This window comes from Salvelinus sp. IW2-2015, linkage group LG23 (assembly GCF_002910315.2).
Source record: "Salvelinus sp. IW2-2015 linkage group LG23, ASM291031v2, whole genome shotgun sequence".
Taxonomy (NCBI): domain Eukaryota; kingdom Metazoa; phylum Chordata; class Actinopteri; order Salmoniformes; family Salmonidae; genus Salvelinus; species Salvelinus sp. IW2-2015.
The window spans coordinates 37,791,460-37,817,009 of record NC_036863.1 but is presented as its reverse complement, the minus strand read 5'-3'; the positions used below and the strand labels follow the sequence as shown (position 1 = coordinate 37,817,009).

The 25,550-nt window shown below is 42.5% G+C and overlaps 1 protein-coding gene across 1 annotated transcript in view; it reads right to left on the bottom strand.

The window, feature by feature from the left end:
* The window catches only part of LOC111951034 (leucine-rich repeat transmembrane protein FLRT1-like), a 32,674-nt gene extending 27,808 nt beyond the window's left edge, over nucleotides 1–4,866 (bottom strand). The window contains exon 1 of the mRNA XM_023969004.2: nucleotides 4,196–4,866. The gene's annotated coding sequence lies outside the window, so the exon portion shown is untranslated. The remainder of the gene's footprint in view (nucleotides 1–4,195) is intronic.
* Between the last annotated feature and the right edge of the window lie 20,684 nt (nucleotides 4,867–25,550).

Below are 25,550 nucleotides of genomic sequence, written 5' to 3'. Positions count from 1 at the left end.
CAAAATCCATCTCTCACCATCTTCTCCTGCTGCCAACCACTGTGCTTCATCTCATCACCATACAGTACTTGGTAGTGAGGGGAAACGCCAACCGGATGCTTCGGTTGGAGGGGGGGGGCAAAGAATGGTTTGACAGAAAGTTGCAACTGCCTATTGCTAATGCTAACCATAGTGAAAAGGAAAGGGAAAGGGGGATACCTAGTCAACTGAATGCCTTCAACTAAAATGTGTCTTCCGCAATTAACCCAACCCCTCTGAATCGGAGAGGTGCGGAGGGTTGCTTTAATCGACATCCACGTCTTCAGCGCCCGGGGAACAGTGGGTTAACTGCCTTGCTCAGGGGCAGAACGACAGATTTTGACCTTGTCAGCTCGGGGATTCGATCCAGCAACCTTCCGGTTACTGGCCTATCGCTCTAACCACTACACTGAGTAGTAATGTAATTAGCATATCATAGTACTGGTAAATGCATATGCTAATGACAGCAATACTGAACATTGAGTAGGTAAGTAAATTTAACTAGTCATAGTACTGGTAAATGCATATGCTAAATACAGCAATAACTGAACATTGAGTAGTAATGTAATTAGCATATCATAGTACTGGTAAATGCATATGCTAATGACAGCAATACTGAACATTGAGTAGTATGTAATTAGCATATCATAGTACTGGTAAATGCATATGCTAATGAACAGCAATACTGAACATTGAGTAGTAATGTAATTAGCATATCATAGTACTGGGTAATGCATATGCTAATGACAGCAATACTGAACATTGAGTAGTAATGTAATTAGCATATCATAGGACTGGTAAATGCATATGCTAATGACAACAATACTGAACATTGAGTAGTAATGTAATTAGGGTGGCTGGTAAATGCATATGCTGATTATACTGTACGTTCATGTTTGCAGAGGCCCTCAGTAAAGATAATAACAATATACTATCATTATGCACACATTTTCATCACTGTGTTTGCAGAGGAAGTGCGTGTTCAACCTCTCTCCGTTAATGTGCCCATGCCATATTCAAATGACTTCACTGAGTAATAAGGATAAACTGCCCAAGAATACATTTGGCTTCGTTCTCTGTATAAATAGAAAAGCCCAGGATTCTTAAAAAAAGGTTTTTCCTCAAATGACACCRGGAAAACTCTGCCATAATAACCCAGTTAAAAATGGGATGAATTTACACTGAACAAAAAATATAAAACACAACATGCAACAATATCAAAATTACAGTTCATAAGGAAATCAGTCAATTGAAATACATTTACTAGACCCTAATCTATGGATTTCACATGACTGAGAATACAGATATGCATCTGTTGGTCACAGAATACCTTTTAAAATAAGGTAGGGGCGTGGATCAGAAAACCAGTCAGTATCTGGTGTGACCACCATATCCCTCATGCAGCGCGACACATCTCCTTCACATTGAGTTGGTCAGGCTGTTGTTTGTGCCCTTTGGAATGTTGTCCCACTCCTCTTCAATGGCGGTGCAAAGTTGCTGGATATCGGCGGGAACTGGAACAYGCTGTYGTACAYRTCGATCCAGAGCATCCCAAAYATGCTCAATGGKTGACATGTCTGGTGAGTATGCAGGCCATGGAAGAAGTGGGACATTTTCAGATTCCAGGAATTATATACAGATCCTTGCGACATGGGGCYGTGCATTATCATGYTGAAACATGAGGTGATGGCGGSGGATGAATGACATGACAATGGGCCTCAGGATCTTGTCACAATATCTATGTGCATTCAAAATAGGCCATTGATAAAATGAAATTGTGTTCGTGGTCCRTAGCTTATGCCTGCCCATATCATAACCYCACCGCCACCATGGTGCACGCTGTTCACAACGCTGACATCAGCAAACCGCTAGCCCACACGYTGTTTGCCATCTCCCAGGTACAGTTGAAACTGGGATTCATCCGTGAAGAGCACACTTCTCCAGCGTGCCAGTAGTCATCGAAGGTGAGCATTTGCCCACTGAAGTCGGATGGACGCCTAACTGCAGTCAGGTCAAGACCCTGGTGAGGATGATGAGCACGCAGATGAGCTTTCCTGGGACGGTTTCTGACMGTTTGTGCCGAAATTCTTTGGTTGTGCAAACCCACAGTTTCATCAGCTGGTCTCAGATCATCCCGCAAGTGAAAAAAACGGATGTGGAGGTCCTGGGCTGGCATGGTTACATGTGGTCTGCAGTTGTGAGGCTGGTTGGACGTACTGCCAAATTCTCTCAAACGATGTTGGCTTATAGTAAAGAAATGAATATTCAATTCTCTGGCAACCGCTCTGAATGACATTCCTGCAGTCAGCATGCTAATTGCACGCCCCCTCAACTTGAGACATCTGTGGCATTGTGTTGTGTGACAAAACTGCACATTTTAGAGTGGYACAAGGTGAACATTTGAGAGAAATAAGCTTTTTGTGCGTATGTCTTGGATCTTTTATCTCAGCTCACGATACATGGGACCAACACAGTTGCGTTTATATTTTTGCTCAGTGCATATTCAGAGTCAGAGAGTTAAGCAAGGTATGTATTTGCATGAAGAAATCAAGACCCATTCCCAAATGATTCATTTGTTCCTGCGTGCCTCCAACCAGATCCTTGTATACTCCATTTAGGTAAGGAAGGAAGAAAAGAGTGTGATTGATCACTCATAATGGTGCCTGCTGTTCTGCCCCTCAATGGATGAGGCGCTATACTTCTGTCTTAAGTCATTGTCAATACCTGGGGAATTTTTCTCTGACTTTAAGACCATCCTCCAACAGCCATAAATGATGCATGTGCCCATCGACAGAGAAAAAGACAGAGGTAAAGAGAGAGAGGAGAGACGAAAGGAGGTAGAGCAAATTAGAAAGAGGGAAATGGAGAGGGTAGGCTGATGGGTCCAGTAGAGAGAGGGGGCTCAGGGGGGAACTCAGCCTCTAAAAGGATAGATAAATCATTACACTGCAACTCTAATACATCTACAGGCATTTAGAGCTGCTCTGTTGTGATGGAAAACCTAAGAAGCGCCTAAGCTCGCGCCACATGCGACGTAAAAATGTCAAGGAAAAGCAATCTCACAAAGAATGAGTTCCTCGTTGGGCTGTATCCCTGTTTTCTAAAGCTAAACCGGTGGAGTCAGTGTCAGTCAATCTCCCCGRTGTGTTGTGCCAAGTCGAGGAAATAGCACAAATGTCTGATTAAGGGCTGGGACTGACTGAGCAGATGAGATATTGTGTGAGGCTGAAATATATAGAGACGGTAATCTTTAAACCGCAAGTGAGCCTAGGGAATCCATCGGATAGGCCTAGTCGCCAAGAGCTTATTGGTATTTGTCATAATTTATACATTGATATTTTAGTTAGTTGGTTTAGTCAGGTAATTGTTATAGGTATATTTTGGGTTTTGCTGGCCAGAACATGTGTAAGTGGGATATTGTAAAGGTACTTTGTGGGCAGACCCACTTCATTGAGCCTTTCAACCTTTACTGGCACTCTAGTATAGCCTACCCAAAGGGCCTGATATCACACCTGTCATAAAGGGGAGAATGCCAGAAAAAGACAATACAGCAGTATCACTGAAAATTAGTGCCACAACCAAATACATTTTATCCATAGGCTATAGCACCCTGGTTGACTGTCTTATCTGCTAATGTTCTGCATTTATAGCGACACGCACACTGGCTCACGCACGCAAACACAAACACACAAGCAGAATGTGTCACGCACAGGTAACTTACACGGGAAGTAACCACTCTCCCAACCTGTTAGCTCTGCCATTAGCACCTGAATAGGCTAAATGCACGAAATGTAGCCTAATTCCAACGTTCTATAGGCAATTCAAGTGTGCCTAAATTTGCTATTGAAAGTGCATMCATCAATTGGTCCTCTGGTAGGCTATGTTCCTTTAGTATGCTATTCATATGAAAKAATCGCTTGATTTTGGGGGAATGCAAAACCGAGAAGCTAACCACATTTATAACCTTATCGATTTCTTTACCCTTCACATTATTTTTTTGTGGATGTTTACCTTCCAAACAAGTTTTGTGCATTTAGTAGGCCTACTTTAGACAACMCTGTAGTTTTGACTTGTTAGATTATCTGCACGCAAGCCTCACCCAAACGAATCCACAATGAAGTACCAAGCTAGGCTACTGACAATCCTCCCCTGGCAAAACGATCCACATTCACCTTACCTCGATGCTGTCCTTTGCTCCGCTTTCTTTCTTCCGAGCCTGATAAAAGGCGCCACTTGGAGCATTGTTCGGGCAATTTGCAGGTTCCTCCCGATGCCTTCCAGAAGCAGACGAAAATACAATATCGCCCTTGCTGAATTGTAGTTCCAAATTAAAGTCGCCAGCSCAATTTGAATGCGTGGATCAGTCACTCACTCAGCATCATTATAATAATGTGCTGCCAAGGCTATCTCCCTCTCTCTCAGCAGCCTACCCCCCTGCCTTTTTCAATATCCTCACGCTGCGACATAGCTAGTCTACAGTAAATGTGCAATTAACCCGAAATAAATGAAATATGCCGACAGCTGGACCGCTGACGAACTTGTGCGTTAGGTTATAATAATTTGTGATTCCTCCTTTTCCTTCTTTACTGCCTATGTTATGTTCTCATCATCCTCTATTTTTCGAAGGAATAAATTGCTCTGAAACGTGATTTATTTCCCCAAATTTCTCGTCATCTCTCTGCGCTGACGCTCGCTGGTAAGCGTTTCGGGGATGTAGGGGATAGAGAGAGAGAGAATAGGAGGGGAAGTGGTGCTGAAGGAAAGCAAAAGCGGCTCTGCTGTCGCGAGGAGAGGGGGACTCGAAAGAGAGAGRTGACTTCTCAGCATGCCTTCGAGGGAGAGTGAAGAGTGCTTTTGACAAAGCCCATGTTCTGTGCCTGAAAACAGATGTGACCTCTCTCTATMGCACACACACACGAAAAGACATGCAAAATGTTGTGAATCATATCCATGTCTCTAGTTTTCTTTCACATAGACGCAGATGAATACAGCGCAAGGTAGCAYTAACCTCTGGCCCACACGCGTTTGTACTTGAGTAAAGTTTGCATCTGCTATTTTCAGAAGGAAATTACAAAAAATAAAAAAATAAAAGCTGAAAACATGCACATCATAATATCTTGTTATGTCTAACCACAACAATGCCTTATTTTTCTTTGATAATAAAGACAAACTTCACATTGTAAACTAGCTTTGACATATCTAGAGAAGAAGGAAGAAAGGAAAGGTGCAGTCTGAGAGCATTGGAACAGAACAGGTCCCTTGTGGATGATGAATGTGGATGATAGATTCACCACCATGGCGGTCAGTCAGAGCTTGAAAAGGGTGTTTTCGAGGTTAATAGAGAGGTTGGACATATTTTGCAGTCCCCTGATTGGGTTGGACCTCAGAACACCGAAGACTCTGTTTGGCTCACCAGGTGGGCTGAGCTTTCGAGTAAAGTGTATGTTGTGAACCCCACAGGTGGCAGCATGCTCACACAGCAATTTTATTGAATTTCTTTGCAGTTGAGTGAACGCTTCAATACCTGATACATTACCAGCGGTAGAYGTGGGCCATGTTTTTATTCGCACTGCTATCAGAATCCTATTCCCTATCCCATTAGACCCTATAGGATTCTTGCAATCCTATAGAATTTGTGTCACCTCTATCAGAATCCCATGGAACTACTTKTTTCCTATTGTAAATCAAAGGTAATCCGATTGGATAACTGGACACAGACATTTTATGAGACTCCTGTTTCCACAAATCTAGGATAAAGACAGTATCACCAAGATAAGGTTGGTCGACAATTCTCTGTGCTACACCAAACAGAACCTGTCAGTACTCCCAGTAATGATACCAAACATATTTAGTTAAATCACATTATCTGGTGTAAAAATCTGTAGCTAGGTTCAACATCATTGTGACTTTGTTGTTGTGGTATCTATTGACGACCATCCAGCCCAGACAGTGTGACTGCATGTTCCTGCTTTCAACTTGAGACTGGGCAGTTTTGATGCAATTTGTCTGGAAATAAGATACATAGCKTTCCTAAAATATCCTTAGAGCATATTGCATGCATACTGTTACTGCTGGAGTCTRTGACTAATTTCCTGTAATAGAACGTCATCAGATATATTCATGAATAATTACAGCGCTGACCRTTATTATGCAACATTGAAATGCAAGAATTCAATTTACAGATGAAATATTCAGAATGAGAAGAGATAAACACACATGACAAGATTAACACATTACACTCAATATTACACACACACAGTTTAAGGGATTTAATATGCATATAATTACAGTTAGTAGGATTGAATGCTCTGGTCTTTACATACAATTGAAACAAAGTATGAGGATCTTGGTTTTAACATGGTTTTAACCCTTTATGGCATAGTAGAGTCACAATGGGACACTGTATAAGTTTTCCTCCATTACAAAGCTTTGAAAATATGTTTGTGTTGGCTGTTGTAACCCAGAGTGGTACACCTAATTTACAATGCTTCACTTGATGTCCATCTACGTTACAAGTCAAATGTAACCCATGCCATATTTTCCCATAGCATTTGAATGATTAACAGTAGATGTGCTGCAAGCACTTACTGTTAGCTATGTCATAGGCCTGCCTAGTATGTAGTCCAATGGGGAGACATTCAGATACATCAGCCTGTTTGCCTGAGTGATTATATAAATGCATTTGTCTCTTCTCCCTCTTTCTTTCTCTCACTGTTTGCTTGTTTCTCTCTGCAGTAGGAATGCATARGGGAGGAAAAGAGAGAGGAAAAGAAAAGATTCGCTGTGGCACAATTTTTTTYYYCCTCCTGTTATGTCAGAACTTAAAGAGTGGACTTGACAATGCAAGCAATTAAGCTGAGAGCGGTAGCAGCAGCTGCAGAGGGAGGAGGAAAAGATGGATGGAAGAACGGAGGCTAGGACTTATAAATATTACATCACAGGAACATTTTGGTAATAGTCTCAATGGGCATGTAAAAAAGGGAGAGAAAGAACGAGAGAGACAGACACACACACACAGAGAGAGGGAGAGAGAAATTGACACAAGGGCCTAAACAACAAGCCCCAATATAATTGTCTTACGTAAAGTTAAGTGTAAATAAAGACAGTTTCATGGTTTAGCTATGCTTTTCTTATTCATTTCTGAAACCGTACATGTAAATGCTAAATCTGCACACTGTTGAGTACATTCAGACCCTCAGTTCATGCTGTGAGATGGCCTTCCATGTCCAGGGTAATAGCAGCATCTTATTTCATCATCTTCCTCTCTCCCTCTTACTCAGTCTGTACTTTTGCCCTCTGTCTCCGTCTTCATCGCTCCTTTCATTCATTTAAACCATTTTTTACCACTTGTCAGTATTGCTGTGACAGAGTGAAGGGGGAAAGAGAGGTGCCACCAGAGACAGATACATCTCCATCCTCTCCATAATTAACTTGGTTTCAGTGGCTATCCTTTAGGCCTCGCCGTTGCCATAGCTACCCCATCCCCAATTTTTTTCATCTGTGTGTCTGACTGTGTATGTGCTTGGATACTCCCTCCCTGTCTCTATCACACTCCCCCCCCCCTCTATTTTGATTCCTGTCACACAGACACAGACACACACACACACAGAAAACTCACTTGCACGTACACACCAACACACTTGTAGTCCGCCAATCATTTTAATAAGGATTCAGAACACATCAAACCCAAGCCTAGTCTTTGGACTCATGTAGGTTTGAATCTCTGCAAAGCTCCAATAGGTCAACGTCTACCTCAGCCTATTATACACTGGGTCTTGTTTGTCTGCACATGGGCTTTTGAACTATACTAGAGCATAACTTCAAAGTAAAATACAAATTATCATGATAGTATTATTGTCCATGGATGTTATTTGTTTGTACGAATCTGTGTATATAATCTCACTATCTTCTCTCTGGTGTCTAGGTTACATAATGTTGTGTATTTCCATACAAAGGGTCTATAGTGGCCACGGTGGCTATGCAAAAAAATGACATCAAAAGGACGACGCTAGATAAAGGATGATGTCAGTCCATTTTTATTTCCATCTCTTTCATGTACCCCACTCTACATCTCATCTGGGGTTTTGTTAAAGGAAGTGTTCACCAGGGGGGTGGAGGGTTACAGAGGCTGGGAATCCAATCAGAGCACCAGATACACAGCTGTTGAACTAGTCGCTGATTGGCTGGCAAAGGTACAGCAATTATGTGGATGGCTAGATTGGGAAGTAAACCAGGGGGTCTTGATTACTGTAACACCCTTCCTCCCTGTCAAGGGACCTTTAATGACCACAGTTAGGACATCTGAATGACATTTCTAAAGGACATACTGTAAAGCCAGTAGGGCTGATGATAGTGAGTATCAAACTCTGCATGAATAGTGTATATTAAAGCTAGTGTGGTCAATGATGCATGTGCTACACTACATGACCAAAAGTATGTGGACACCTGCTCGTCGAACATCTCATTCCAAAATGATGGGTATTAATATGGACTTGGTCCCTCTTTTGCTGCTATAACAGCCTCCACTCTTCTGGGGGAGGCTTTCCACTAGATACTGGAACATTGCTACAGGATTGCTTCCATTCAGCCACAAGAGCATTAGTGTATGGACCTCGCTTTGTACACAGGGGTATTGTCATGCTGAAACAGGAAAGGGCCTTCCCCAAACTGTTGCAACAACGTTGGAAGCACAGAATTGTCCAGAATGTCATTGCTGTAGAGTTAAGATTTACATTCACTGGAACTAAGGGGCCTAGCTCGAACCATGAAAAAAAAAATCCTTCTATTCCTTCTCCACCAAACTTTACAGTTGGCACTATACATTGGGGCAGGTAGCGTTCTCCTGGCATCCTCCAAAACCCAGATTCGTCCGTCGGACTGCCAGATGGTGGCTAGCTTTACACCACTCCAGCYGAMRCTTGGCATTGCGCATGGTGATCTTAAGCTTGTGTGTGGCTGCTCAGCCACGGAAACCCATTTCATGAAGCTCCCAACGAACAGTTCTTGTGCTGGCATTTCTTCCAGAGGAAATTCGGAACTCGGTAGTGAGTGTTGCAACCATTGTTGCTCCAAGATGTTTCCACTTCACAATAGCAGCACTCACACCTGCAGCTCTAGCAGGGTAGAAATATGCCCAACTGACTTGTTGGAAAGGTGGCATCCTATGACGATGCCACGTTGAAAGCCAGTAAGCTCTTTAGTAAGGCCATTCTACTGCCAATGTTTGTCTATGGAGATTGCTCGATTTTATGCACCTGGTCAGCAASGGGTGTGGCTGAAATACCTGAATCCACTAATTTGAAGGGTGTACAGATATAGTGTATCTGTACTTTTATTTATGTCACAGTTACTGTGTGGCCCGCTCTGCTCTCTCCCCTCTTCATTTTATTCTGTTCCTTTAGCATGCGTACTGGTAGGTTCTACACATGGCTTTGCCTGAGGTGCAAGGATGATGGTGTGTCTGATATGGCAAACCAAGKTGCCTGGCTATATAAATGTGCATTAGCAATGAATGAACACATATCTTGGGAGTAGACAAGCTTTCAACAACCGCTCTATTTGCACCTGTGGGTTTTATGTGTGTGGGTTTACAGTATTTGTAGGTTTGAAAGAGAGCGAGACAGAGCATGTGTGATGCATCTGTGCAGCAGCGACTTCTTTTGTGTAATTTATGGGTGTAACGCAACGCTGTGTAAGTATTAATTAATAGCGGAGTGTTGACTCAGTACTCTTTGGGGTGTTGTGTGTGTGTGTATGGGGGGGGGGGGGGGGGGGTGGGGCTGTTAAGTGCCATGCTGTGTGCTAATCAATAAAATAAAATGTTATTGGTCGCGTACACGTTTATACCAGTGATAAATCTGCGCTGCTAATTCCTACTCATCAAAACCCATCACTCTCCTCCTCCTCCACCACCTCCCTCGCTTCTGCCTCTCATTGACCTTCTCACTTATATTTATCTTAGCCTGTCAACTTAGTTTTGCCAATAGAGCAACAAACTATGTCCCAAAAAATATTGAGAAATTCCTCTAGACAAAGTATGTTCTCCACTTCGTCATGTCGAAACTCTCATTTGGTAAATTGGTGAAGGAAAGCTACGTTTATTGGACTTGCCTTACATCCTGGCATGTTTGTCTACTGCAGAGATACTGTTGCAATGGCAGATRCATTTCTATTTATTTTGCTGCGGGGAGTTTGTCTTTGGAACCCAGTGGTGGGAATAGTGAACACTGGCATGGTGGTGGTGCTCTGCAGTGTGCCAGTAAGATAGTGAGTCAACTCCTTGAAGAGGCATCCAAGAGCATGCTGCTCTTTTTCAGGAGTGATATCTGGGAGGCAGTGCCTATGCGATTTGGCACTGCAGGCTTTTTGAACACAGTACGTTGACATTATTTGTGTCTATGTTTGCGATGGTCATTGTCAGTAACTGTGACCATATGTTTCAAAGCGAGCTCTGTTTCAGTTCCTGACATTACTGTGGCCAATTGTATAGAWTTCTGTTTCCATTTGTGACTCAGACTCTTGTTGTGCCTCCGAGGTTTCGTAATTAAGTCACATTTACAGACAGTACGGGCTTTCTAGTTAGATGTCTTACTAAAAGCCCATGCACATTCCATTCTGCCCATATATCTAAGCAAGCAAACTCACTGACGGAGACTGTATGAGTATTCTCTGTTCAGAGGGGAAAAGATCAGCATTTGAACTGACGTTTCTATTGATGGAACATGTACTTTATCAACATCACGCGTTTCAGTAATGCCTTGATGGTTAYTGGTCATGTACCTGGAGACGGAGTGAAAAGTACAGCATCCCTACATCCCTCGCTCTCTTTCTCATGTCCTCCTGGGTTTTGCTGAGAGCAGACAAGCATAGAACCTTGGTGTTAATTATTGAGGGACAGAGAGAGAGGAGAGCATTTCCAAGGGATACAGTATGCCTGATGAAGCGAGAGACAGGGGATGGGAATGAAAGGTAGAGTGGGAGGAAAGAGAGCTAGTCTGTGAGAGAGACAGAGTGAAGTTGTGATAAAACATCAGGGAAAGTCAGCAAGACATGTTGGCACCGACAGCCAAACTATTCAGACAATAGCAATGTAGAAAATATGTATAATATATATATATATATATCTATATATATATATATATACAGTGGGGAGAACAAGTATTTGATACACTGCCAATTTTGCAGGTTTTCCTACTTACAAAGCATGTAGAGGTCTGTAATTTTTATCATAGGTACACTTCAACTGTGAGAGACGGAATCTAAAACAAAAATCCTGATATTCACATTGTATGATTTTTAAATAATTAATTAGCATTTTATTGCATGACATAAGTATTTGAGCACCTACCAACCAGTAAGAATTCCGCGCTCTCACAGACCTGTTAGTTTTTCTTTAAGAAGCCCTCCTGTTCTCCACTCATTACCTGTATTAACTGCACCTGTTTGAACTCGTTACCTGTATAAAAGACACCTGTCCACACACAATCAAACAGACTCCAACCTCTCCACAATGGCCAAGACCAGAGGAGCTGTGTAAGACATCAGGGATAAAATTGTAGACCTGCACAAGGCTGGGATGGGCTACAGGACAATAGGCAAGCAGCTTGGTGAGAAGCGAACAACTGTTGGCGCAATTATTAGAAAATGGAAGAAGTTTAAGATGACGGTCAATCACCCTCGGTCTGGGGCTCCATGCAAGATCTCACCTCGTGGGGCATCAATGATCATGAGGAAGGTGGGGATCAGCCCAGAACTACACGGCAGGACCTGGTCAATGACCTGAAGAGAGCTGGGACCACATCTCAAAGAAAACCATTAGTAACACACTACGCCGTCATGGATTAAAATCCTGCAGCGCACGCAAGGTCCCCTGCTTAAGCCAGGCATGTCCAGGCCGTCTGAAGTTTGCCAATGACCATCTGGATGATCCAGAGGAGGAATGGGAGAAGGTCATGTGGTCTGATGAGACAAAAATAGAGCTTTTTGGTCTAAACTCCATGCCGTGTTGGAGGAAGAAGAAGATGAGTACAACCCCAAGAACACCATCCCAACCGTGAAGCATGGAGGTGGAAACATCATTCTTTGGGGATGCTTTTCGCAAAGGGGACAGGCGACTGCACCGTATTGAGGGGAGGATGGATGGGCCATGTATCGCAGATCTTGAGCATTGAAGATGGGTCGTGGCTGGGTCTTCCAGCATGACAACGAACCGAAACACACAGCCAGGGCAACTAAGGAGTGGCTCCGTAAGAGCATCTCAAGGTCCTTGAGTGGGCCTAGCCAGTCTCCAGACCTGAACCCAATAGAAAATCTTTGGAGGGAGCTGAAAGTCCGTATTGCCCAGGACAGCCCCGAAACCTGAAGGATCTGGAGAAGGTCTGTATGGAGGAGTGGGCCAAAATCCCTGCTGCAGTGTGTGCAAACCTGGTCAAGAACTACAGGAAACGTATGATCTCTGTAATTGCAAACAAAGGGTTTCTGTACAAAGATTAAGTTCTGCTTTTCTGATGTATCAAATACTTATGTCATGCAATAAAATGCAAATGAATTATTAAAAATCATACAAATGTGATTTCTGGATTTTGTTGTCTCTCACAGTTGAAGTGTTACCTATGATAAAAATACAGACCTCTACATGCTTAGTAAGTAGGAAAACCTGCAAAATCGGCAGTGTATCAAATACTTCTTCTCCCCACTGTATGTGTGTGTGCCAGGTTTATAAATAAGGTCTCACAACTGGTTGCAGGCTCCGGGCCTTGTTGGCTACTTAGTGCTTTGCCTATTTGCACCTGCTAATGAGCCTGTGTGTATGGGTTTATATATGTGTGTGTGTGTGTGCTCATTGTGCGTATGTGAATCGGAGGTGTAGGATGTGTGTGACACAGAGAAGCCCATGATCCCCAAGGCCACCGCTGCTCTCGCACTGACTCACTGAGCGCCACACTGCACAGCCCCTCAATCAACTCTACCATGTCTGCTCTCTCTTCCTTTCTCTCCCTCCGTCCTCTACACCCCACAGGTCCCTCGCTCGCTGTTTCCCCCTAGATAATCTCTCTCTTCCATTTTATAAACTTTTTTTTACATGACCAATTGTATTTGTCGCTCTCGTCCAGTTTTGTTGTCTTTTTTTCTTGCTCTTACTGCAGTGTCGATTTTTCCTCATCCTTGCCATGTTTATACCACTGTGTTTTTGTTCACGTACACTGAAAAAAATGAAGGTTCTTAAAATGGCTCTTTTCTCAACTCTTAAGGTTCCTTGGAGAACTCTTGCCCGATAAATAACTTTTGAGTTAAGTGTGGGGTTCTTGACGTGGCATCTACGGTTCTTCAGAATTCTAAAAGGTTCTTGAAATTTGCGGAAGCCTGCAAATGTGTCCCTTTCATAGCACACAGCAAATTGGCCAGTGTTAACTAGTGTTGATTTTTCAGTGAAACATTTCTAGCATTGATTCAGTAGTTAAATTAACACTGTGGTGTAAAAGAACCCCAGTGTTGAATATCCTCACTCTGGCTGGATTCCAATAGTAATTATACATCACTTTGCAAGCCAGCATAATGTGACTTGCAGGCCTGGTGTGGCCTGTTAAACTATGAGTTCCATGCCACTGTATTAAGGTAAAACTAGGCCCTTAAATGAAGGCTTTATTAAATATGTATAGTGCTGTCTTTAGTGATGGGAAGTTCAACTATTTTTACTGACTTGGATCTTTCCAACTCGTTCAGTCAAAATAACAAATTATTTATAAAAGTGTGCATCAAACAATACACTTTTGYGATTGCTAGGCATACAAATAAGATTAGTTCTTGATACCTTTGAAACAAGGTCTATTTGCGGCCGCAGCCGGACTAGATTKTGAACAATTTTTGTCAGAATGCAATTGCTTGACTGCGGTGAGGGAGATTAGCACAATATCGTTTGCRAACTGCAGCAGCCCCGCAAAACGAATGATTCGTTATGGAGTTCGAGTTGTTAAACAGAGTCAGCCTATAGGTTTTGGTTCCACAAAGCTTTGTCCATCGATAACATTAAATAATCAATGAATTGCATTAATTCTTGCACCATGCGATCAATTAATGTATATGATCATATATTTTTATTCTCTATGCTGCCTGCATGATCCATTTTTCTTTCCTTATATATGTTTGTCTGGAGCTGCTGAGCCGGAAGAGTGAGTGTTAATCCTACTGTATTGTCACACCCTGACCTTAGATATCTCTGTTTTTCTATATATTTTGGTCAAGTCAGGGTGTGACTAGGGTGGGTACGCTAGTTTTTGTATGTCTAGGGTTTTTGTATGTCTAGGGTTTTTGTATGTCTAGGGGTTTTTGTATGTCTATGTTGGCCTGATATGGTTCCCAATCAGAGACAGCTGTTTATCGTTGTCTCTGATTGGGGATCATATTTAGGTAGCCATTTTCCTCGTTTGTGTTGTGGGATCTTGTCTATGTATAGTTGCCTTAGTGCACATCAGTAGCGGCACGTTCGTTTGGTTGGTTGGTTGGTTGATTGTTGTTTTGTTAGGTGAGTTTCAGTTTATTAAAATTATGTGGAACTCTACTCACGCTGCGCCTTGCTGTCATCATTATGACGAACGTGACATGTATTCATTGCGGCCAGCATGTCAAACAAAAATGACTTAAATTAATGAGTCACTTGAAAACAAAAACATGACTCTCAGGTCAATAAAAAGAGTYRTGAATCGTTCGYGAACTGCACATTATTAATTGTCTTAATTTTAATGACAACGTGTTCACTTAGGATCTCACTTCTGAGGGCTACTGGACTAAAAAYGAATGAACGCAACAACCATGTCTCTGTCACTAGCAAACACGGTYATGGGTGGTACTGGTAACACTAAAATAGACTCGAAAGGCACCCAGGGAAACATGCAAGTAACATGCTGACCAAACTACACACGCAAGTTGTTTGTTCACCCACACCAGGTTGAAACACACAGGTTGAACCAATTATATTAATTTGGGTTCCGGTCAAAAAGCATGAAACATTTATAGCAATTTAGCTGGCTAGCTAATTTGTCCTGGGTTGTTATTTCACCTGAAATGCACAAGGTCCTCTACTCCGACAATTAATCCACAGATAAAACAGTCAACCGAATTCTCCTCCTTCCTTCAGGMTTATTTTTCTTCTTTGGACTTTATATGGCGGTTGGCAACCAACTTTACAACATTACTAAAACCAACCGGAGTGTGGACCTGAGTTCATCTTTCAATCACCCACGTGGGTATATGCTCCTAAAACACAATGATGAGATGGGAGAGGCCGGACTTGCAGCGGCGTTGAGCGCCACAAATAAAACCAATTGCTATTTTAGCGCCTGGCCACGCAGACGCTCGCAGTATGGCTGCAACGATTGAATAATGTGAATGTGTACATTTATTTTGCAACGCAACACGAGTGGTGTGGTCAGCGTGTAAGGCTTAAACAGCAGGGCTATTCAAATCCGGTCCTGGACGGCCAAAAACATTTCTAGTTTGTGATTTTCTTATGATTCCTTAAAGAACCATCCCATTCATGGTTGGTTCTTCAGAGACCCTAAAATGGTTTCCCTATGACATAGCTCTCAATAATCTTATTTGGTTCTAACTTGCACCTTTATTTTTAAGAGTGTACTACATCAACTCATCCTGATCTTATCTCTCCCTCAAGTCTTCCTGGGGTATACCCCTCTAGTCAGCCTGATGGAACTATATCTTATTTGATTGGCTGTCATCATTATCCTTTATCCTTGGAGTGTGAGTGACATGAATAATCCTCTCTTTGATTACTGATTGAGCATGCTCAAGCCCTTTGGTTCCTGCCTGATTATATCAAACTATGATTCTACCTGCAGGCCAGCAAAGATCAATTGCACCCCCCAAAAAATGTGCCTGGCCAATCACGGTAAAAAGAAACACATCATAAATGTTACACTTKAAAAAAAAACATTTATTTCACCTTTATTTAACCAGGTAGGCCAGTTGAGAACAAGTTATAATTTAGAACTGCGACCTGGCCAAGATAAAGCAAAGCAGTGCGACACAAACAACAACACAGAGTTACACATGGAATAAACAAACGTACAGTCAATAACACAATAGAAAAACATCTATATACAGTGTGTGCAAATGAGGTAAGATTAGGGAGGTAAGACAATAAATAGGCCGTAGTGGCGAAGTAATTACAATTTAGCAATTAAACACTGGAGTGATAGATGTCCAGAAGATGAATGTGCAAGTAGAGATACTGGGGTGCAAAGGAGCAAAAAAATACAAAAATACAATATGGGGATGAGGTAGTTGGATGGGCTATTTACAGATGGGCTATGTACAGGTGCAATGATCTGTGAGCTGCTCTGACAGCTGATGCTTATAGTTACTTTACATGGGGCTCAGTTTCCTCTGTTTGGATCCCATGAATGTCTGGCTAAACCAACACAAGGCAGTAGCCCTCTTTTCCATAAGCAGTGAGGACACAGCTGTTGTTAATGGGTGCAATATTGACATTATGAATCTGTGCCTTTTATTATGACCTCACATCTGACATAACTCATATAAAGCAGAGTACACATCTGCACAGAAGCCTCAGATACATGCGCAAATAAATCAACAACATTACTCAGCTCTCATTTACACTCAACAACAAGATAAACAAAGTTAGTGAATAAATCTACTATCCAATCCCCACTCACAAGGCCCGAGTCAGTTCCCCCTTCATGTTCTTCCCCCACTGCCCTCTCTTTCCCTCCTATCCTATTTATTCCCTCATCCCTCTCTCTCTCTCCTCCGTCTCTCAGTGGGAGTGTGCAGTAATTACACAGTCAGACTGTGTTTACAGATGAAAAAGCTATTTAATTTATTCCAACAGTTAGCAGTAATTCCCCCACTTTAATTTATAGCTCCCCCACCCCAGGGAGAGAGAGGGAGAGGGAGAGGGAGAGGGAGAGAGAGGGAGATGGAGAGAGCATACACTGAGTGTACAAAACATTATGAACACCTGCTCTTTCCATGACATAGACTGACCCGGTGAATCCAGGTAAAAGCTATGCTCCCTTATTGATGTCACCTGTTATCAGTGTAGGTGAAGGGGAGGTGACAGGTTAAAGAAGGATTTTTAAGCCTTGAGACAATTGAGACATGGATTGTGTATGTGTGCCATTCAGAGGGTGAATGGGCATGACAAAATATTTAAGTACCTTTGAACAGGGTATGGTAGTAGGTGCCAGGCGCACTGGTTTGTGTCAAGAACTGCAACGCTCCTGGGTTTTTCTGGTGCCAGAAGTCAACATGGGCCAGCATCCCTGTGGAATGCTTTCGACACCTTGTAGAGCCCATGCCACGACAAATTGAGGCTGTTCTGAGGACAAAGGGGGGTTGCAACTCAATATTAGGAAGGTGTTCTTAATGTTTTTCACACTCAGTGTATATTATAGTATCAACCCTACACACTGCACACTACTATACTTTAAGAGGTCTAACAATCTGTTTCAGATTTTTTAGGCCTTTTCCTTTGAATGTTTCAGTTCTATTGWAAGATTTCAACCCACAGGACATTTTAAGGGACTTTACTCTTCTATTGAAACCAATTGGAMTCAGTGGCGTAGGACGCACACCTACAGCTGGCCACCGAGCTTTAGTGGAAAGGAAAATAACCCAAATGATCTACTTTAACATGACCCATAAATCTGTTCATTCATTCATGTCCCTGGAAAGTATGTGGTGTTTGTGTGCTGACTGCTGTGCAGTGGTGGGAAAAGTACACAATTGTCATACTTGAGTAAAAGTAAAGAAACAATAGAAAAGTACTCAGTAAAATACTACTTGAGTAAAAGTAAAACAGTATTTGGTTTTGAATATACTGTACTTAAGTATCCAAAGTAAATGTAATTGTAAATGCTATGAATCATTTCMAATTCCTTATATTAAGCGAACCAGACAGGACGATTTAAAAAAATCTGTTTTTATTTATGGAGGCCAGGGGCACACTCCAACACTCATGATTTACAAACCAAGTATGTGTGTTTAGTGAGYCACCAGATCAGAGACAGTAGCGATGACCACGCGTTATCTTGATAAGTGTGTGAATTTAACAATTTTCCTGACCTGCTAAGCATTCAAAATGTATGGAGTAAAARGTARATATCTTCTTTAGGAAYGTAGTGGAGTAAAAGTAAAAGTTGTCAAAAATATGATTAGTAAAGTAGAGATGGCACCAAAAMACAACTTAAGCAGTACTTAAAAGTATTTTTACTTAGTTACTTCACACCACTCCTCTTAGGTTTCATTATCACCCGTTAACAACATCTCCAGTGTGACAAGCTGGATGGCATGCAATGACATTTCAGACACTGTGTTCGATGACGTCAAACGCCACGTTTAGCTACAGACAGATCAATAATGGGCGTGGGGTGAGCGCAATGTCTGGTCATTATTCATCTCTCCACTTAAAACACATGCAACACCTTTCACTCTGAACAACGCTTTGGCCATATTCAAGGCATTATTTTCTGCTTTAAAAATACCTTCCTCTGCGTATTTTTACAGAAAGCAATAATGGAGTTAAAGATGAGTTATTAACATGTCGTGCTCTATCAATGTGATTCCAAAACAATCAATGACTTTGTGGCCATTAGCATTGTGGTTAATGGTAGTCTTGCTGTGGGAGTTAGTACTTCATACACTCAATATTGACAGTCAGAGGACCCCCATCCACCACGGAGGCCAGAGCGAACAGCATGAGAGAGAGGCACTCTGTCTGGGCATTAAGTGGTGTCGTCAGTCCAGCCTTTTAGTGTTTGGACTTCATATCTACAGAGAGCCTCTGTCCCCAGGGGGAAAGCGAGAGTGTTATGTACTCATGTTGTGTGTTTTCCATGGGCTCCCAGAGTGTTTGTGTCTAATAGACTTTTGAGTGGGAGATGCATGGTGTATCGCTAGACTGGGGATAACCATCCTTTACTTTAAGGAAGAAGGAGAAGGTAGATTCTCCATTCAGGAAGGATACTTTTTAGTCGAAGAGTAAGCTTATCTGGGTCGAGAGAACTGGTCCCAAGATATCCTGTGTCAGACATGGACGTGACATGTAGAGTAGGTGTTCTCTGTTCTGGTGTCAGCATGGATTGAGCCTGGGCTGAGCATGGGGAGAGGGAGGGTTGTCAGTCTGATAGCAGGCCTGGTGGCCCCTGGAGGGTGTTGTACCACTGCTGGGTCGCAGCATGGGGCTGCTCCTAGTGAGGGAGAGGGGCGGTGGGAGGGTAGCAGGAGGGATACTGTATGTGCAGCAGGGAGACATTGTAGTTTAGAGTTGAAAGGCAGTAAAAGACAGGAGGGGCCTGGTCTTGTGTTGATTACTTTTTGGGTGTTCATGGTGATAGGGGTCCCTGCACCAACCTGTGTACCACCGGAAGGCTCACCCCAGTGGAGCAGGTAGAGACGGAGAGAGAAACAAACAGCATTCATCATCAAGGGGACCTGGAGTCTGGTCTCTCTACCGTCGGTGTAATTAACATCAGTGAATGCCCCCATGGCCTAACACAAACATATCCCCAAGGTTCTCTCTCTCTCTCTCTCTCTCTCTCTCTCTCTCTCTCTCTACACACTACCGTTCAAAAGTTTGGGGTCACTTAGAAATGTCCTTGTTTTTGACTTCATTAAATAGTACCCGCAAAACACCAGTCTCAACGTCAACATTGAAGACGCGACACCGGGATGCTGATGCTCCAGATACTCAACTAGTCTAAAGATGGCTAGTTTTATTGCTTCTTTAATCAGGACAACAGTTTTCAACTATGCTAACATAATTGCAAAAGGGTTTTCCAATGATCAATTAGCCTTTTAAAATTATAAACTTGGATTAGCTAACACAATGTGCCATTGGAACACAGGAGTGATGGTTGCTGAAAATGGGCCTCTGTATGCCTATGTAGGAAACGGCAAAAATCTGCCGTTTCCAGCTACAAGTCATTTACAACATTAACAATGTCTACATTGTATTTCTGATCAATTTTATGTCATTTTAAAAATGGGCAAACATTTTTTGCTTTTCTTTAAATAACAAAAGGACATTTCTAAGTGACCCCAAACTTTTGAACAATAGTGTATGTTGAAAACGTTTTTGGGAGATGCGATGGATCATTGGGATCATTCAATATTCCCTTTTGTTGTTCAGTGAAAAGCTCCCATGTGAAGAGTCAACTCATTTAATTAAAGTTCAATTCGTAACTAAATTGTTTTCTTTATTTCTATTGGAAGGATTTAATCATTTGCAATTATGTCTACTTATAAGGTAAAAGGTTTATGTTTGGCTCCATAGTCATTTACAACATTAACAATTTCTATATTGTGTTTCTGATAAATTTGATGTTATTTTAATGGACAAAAAAAAATGTTTTTCTTTCAAAAACAAGGACACCCCAAACCTTTGAATGGTAGTGTATATATATATACAGTACCAGTCAAAAGTTTGGACACACCTATTCATTCAAGGGTTTTTCTTAATTTTTTACTATTTTCTACATTGTAGAATAATAGTGAAGACATCAAAACTATGAAATAACACATATGGAATCATGTAGTAACCAAAAAGTGTTAAACAAATGAAAATATAATTTAGATTCTTCAACATCTTGAGGAAAGCTTTGCACACTCTTGGCATTCTCTCATCCAGCTTCACGAGGAATGCTTTTCCAACAGTCTTGAAGTTGTTCCCACATATGCTGAGCACTTTTTGGTTGCTTTTCCTTCACTTTGCGGTCCAACTCATCCCAAACCATCTCAATTGGTTTGAGGTCGGGTGATTGTGGAGGCCAGGTCATCTGATGCAGCACTCCATCACTCTTCTTCTTAGTCAAATAGCCCTTACACAGCCTGGATGTGTGTCGGGTTATTATCCTGTTGAAAAACAAATGATAGTCCCACTAAGCGCAACCAGATGGGATGGCGTATCGCTGCTGTGGTAGCCATGCTGTTTAAGTGTGCCTGGAATTCTAAATAAATCACTGACAGTGTCACCAGCAAAGCACCCCCACACCATCACACCTCCTCCTCCATGCTTCACGGTGGGAACCACACATGTGGAGATCATCCGTTCACCTACTCTGCGTCTCACAAAGGCACAGCAGTAGGAACCAAAAATCCATTGCTCATGTTTCTTGGCCCAAGCAAGTCTCTTCTTATTATTGGTGTCCTTTAGTAGTGGTTTATTTGCAGCAATTCAACCATGAAGACCTGATTCACACATTTAATTGGGCTGCAATCTGATGTGCAGTTAATAATGAACTTATCCTCTGCAGCAGAGGTAACTCTGWGTCTTTCTTTCCTGTGGCGGTCCTCATGAGAGCCAGTGTCATCATAGTGCTTGACGGTTTTTGCGACTGCACTTGAAGAAACATTCAAAGTTCTTTACATTTTCTGAATTGACTGACCTTCATGTCTTAAAGTAATGATGGACTAACGTTTMTCTTTGCCTATTTGAGCTGTTCTTGCCATAATATGGACTTGGTCTTTTACCAAATAGGGCTGTCTTCTGTATACCACCCCTACCTTGTCACAACACAACTGATTGTCTCAAACGCATTAAGAACTTTTAACAAGGGACACCTGTCAATTGAAATGCATTCCAGGTGACTACCTCATGAAGCTGGTTGAGAGAATGCCAAGAGTGTGCAAAGCTGTCATCAAGGCAAAGGGGGCTACTTTTCTCAAATATAAAATATATTTTKATTTGTTTAACACTTTTTTGGTTACTACATGATTTCATATGTGTTATTTTATAGTTTTGTTGTCTTCACTATTATTCTACAATGTAGAAAATAGAAAAAAAGAAAGAAAGAAAAACCCTGGAATGAGTAGGTGTGTCCAAACGTTTGACTAGTACTGTATATATATATMTTTTTCAATGCCTCCCGCTATGACAATTAACTATATACTTATCTCGAATGAAACCCCTTCTAAAGCAGAGAACATCAATGATGTTACACATTTAAATGTTGTTAAGAGAAAGAGGACTCTTAAAGTTCTGAAGGGGTGTGGAGACAAATACAGATGTAGGATCTTAATTTGACACAGTTTGCTACAGCTGGAAAATAATCCTGCAGCAACAGGAAATGTGAATTATTATGTGGATTATAATTAATGGACATTTTTGTAGGGGTTGATACATTTTTCTTAAGTCTGAAATTTCAAAGTGGAAATAACCAACTTCAGAAGCCGTTTTAAACCTCAAATACACTACAAGTATAAAATGTTCTCCTGCAGCAGGGTGATCAAACTAAGGTCCTACACCTATAATGTCATTCATGAAATGCAGATCAGAGCTGTGGTATTGTTATTTTGTTGTCTGTCATGTCACACTGTTGTATTGTTACAATGAGTTCTGTAAACTGTTCTCCTCCGGTTAGTCTATAGCACCTTCCATCAACCCAGGCATTTCATCTGTCCACCTCAGTGTTTTTAACAGTTGTTTCTCATTCCCTTCATCTACTGTAATCTGTTTAAAAAAAAACTATATTCCAGTGGTGAAACAATCAACATACCAACATGAATAAAACATTTTTTATCAAATATACAATATGTACCTATATATATATACACCTAACTTACCTTGTGGCAAAACTTCTTATAGGCAGCGTGCTTTGCATTGAAATATGCCCTCTATACCGTTGACTGCATTTTGATATTACATTTTTTTCATTGTTATGGATAGCTTTGAGGGAAAACCCCCTCAGAAAAGCATTAAAACCCCTTAAGTCACGAAAGGTCTGGATTTGAATGGATTCGGATGGAAGCAGAAAGAGGGGAGGTATTTAAGCTCCCAGACAGGCAGACAGAAAGGCCACCAAATCCATCCTTTTATAATTTTAATTATTTATCTCTTTTATTCTCTGGTCTCAACTCAAGTGCCTTTTCTCCTCTTCATATCTGCCTCTTTTCGTTGGCTGGTCACCTGAGAGAAAAATATGGGAGGAGAGGAGACAGGGCTGAGGGGGAGGCAGGACAGTGAAAGAGAACGGCAGGGGTAAAATRAGCAGATAGCCAAAGGGAATGAGGCCAGGGATGCTTTTGTGGCACTGTATGGTCAGTGTGTCTGCTCTGCTGAGCACCAATGGGGAGTGGCGATACTGGTGAGGCCATCTCGCGGTCCCATACCACCACTGACAACAAAAGTAAAACCACTCGCTGCATTATAAATAAACCGGCCTTCTGCAAGCAAATCTGCACCCACACACACACATGCCCTTGAGATGTTTCAATTTGAATTGGTGCTGAGACATAACTGACAACAGCACTACTGAGTGATTCTGTTCACTCTGAATGTGCGGTACACATTTCCATCTCAATCAAATTGATGAGCAAACAATTCGCTAATGCTATCTCACTTCCTCTCCCTTTCACACCTTCTCTCTGACATGCATACACTCTCTCTCTCACGCTCTGTTGATGTATGGCCTAGGTGACAGGTAAAACAAACACAGGGCCAATCGATGCTGTAAACAGGAGTGGAACGAGGTTGTAAATAAGCCGTCGTGGCAGAGGAACAGGACAGCCAGAAAGGGGCGGAGGAGGAGAGAAGTTCCTTTTTCATTTCCTGCTTTAATATCTAATTTGTCTGTCAATGCAATCAATAAAATCACACGCCTCCCCCTTTCATCATCATTTTGTTACGCCGCAGACCTTTTAGAGGACCGGAGGGGACTGAGCAATATCACTGAACCACTCTGATCAAATCTGGTGCCAGAAGTCAAATGAACATTTGACTTGACAGGAAACACTCCAATGAGCAATACAGAACTGAGATGAACAGATAACTAGCAACACGTTCAAAGTATTTTATACCTGTTTAGTATGCAGCCTTGGTGATGTCATCTGTGTTATTGGTGTGATATATGATACTGTATGATTAAACCAACCAACCAATGATATCATTCATCCCAGCAGGTCCATTGTGTCTGTCCTTGGAACTCTTGTTCCTGCTGTTGTTGTTTCTGGGGGAGATTAAAAGGCGTCACACTGGGACTGCTATAGTAAGGTAGGGACAGGGGGCTGAGGGGGACAGGGAGTTGTGTTGAGTCAGTCTTGCCTGGCAGTTGATTTTTTATTGTCATTTTTTTTACCCCTTTTTCTCCCCAATTTCGTGGTATCCAATTAGTAGTTACAGTCTTGTCTCATCGCTGCAACTCCCGTACGGACTCGGGAGAGGTGGAGGTCGAGAGCCTTGCGTCTTCCGAAACACAACCCAACCAAGCCGCACTGCTTCTTGACACAATGCCCACTTAACAAGGAAGCCAGCCACACCAATGTGTCAGAGGAAACACTGTACACCTGGCGACCGTGTCAGCGTGCACTACGCCCGGCCCGCCACAGGAGTCACTAATGCATGCGCAATGGGACAAGGACATCCCTGCCGGCCAAACCCTCCCCTAACCCGGACGTCGCTGGRCCAATTGTGCGCCGCCCCATGGGTCACCCGGTCGCAGCCGGCTGCAACAGAGCCTGGACTCGAACCCAGAATCTCCAGTGGCACAGCTAGCACTGAGATGCAGTACCCTAGACCACTGCACCACTCAGGAGGCCCTAGCAGTTTATACGAACCCATCAATCATCACACAGAGGCTAACATAAATCAGACATGTGCATGCAGCATCCACATAGCCATTGAGTGAAGACACAACAGAGACAGAAGGGCCTGAGGTCGGTACAAGCAGACAAACAGCAGAAAAGGAGAGAACCAGCGAAATGGAGAGAGAGAAGCACAGGGTGTAGGGGACAGTGGAGGTGCAGAGAGACATGCATCTCAGAACCACCACACCCTGTGTGTTTGTGGGTTATCGTCACCACWCCCTGTGTGTTTGTGGGTTATCGTCRCYRCWSCSTGTGTGTTTGTGGGTTATCGTCACCACACCCTGTGTGTTTGTGGGTTATCGTCACCACACCCTGTGTGTTTGTGGGTTATCGTCACCACACCCTGTGTGTTTGTGGGTTATCGTCACCACACCCTGTGTGTTTGTGGGTTATCGTCACCACTCCCTGTGTGTTTTTGGGTTATCTTCACCACACCCTGTGTGTTTGTGGGTTATCGTCACCACACCCTGTGTGTTTGTGGGTTATCGTCACCACACCCTGTGTGTTTGTGGGTTATCGTCACCACACCCTGTGTGTTTTTGGGTTATCTTCACCACACCCTGTGTGTTTGTGGGTTATCTTCACCACACCCTGTGTGTTTGTGGGTTATCGTCACCACTCGCCTGTCTGGGTGGTGAGTTATTCTCAACACAGGGCTCATCCCCCACAGACTCCAAAGACGTGTGAAATTACTAATCAAGGATTCCTTCTTGAAGATTCCCAATTAGAGATCTAATTTTCCACACCACTGGGTCGACTTACTCCGTCACGGAGCATAGGGGACGGAAAAATCGGAGGTGGAGAAGGTTGGAGGTGTTGCCATAGATACATATGGTTAGACGTGCTGTGTGTATCTGTTGAGAAGAAAACCTCTCCGATGATGGCACTTGAATGCATTCAGATATACAGTCCACAAC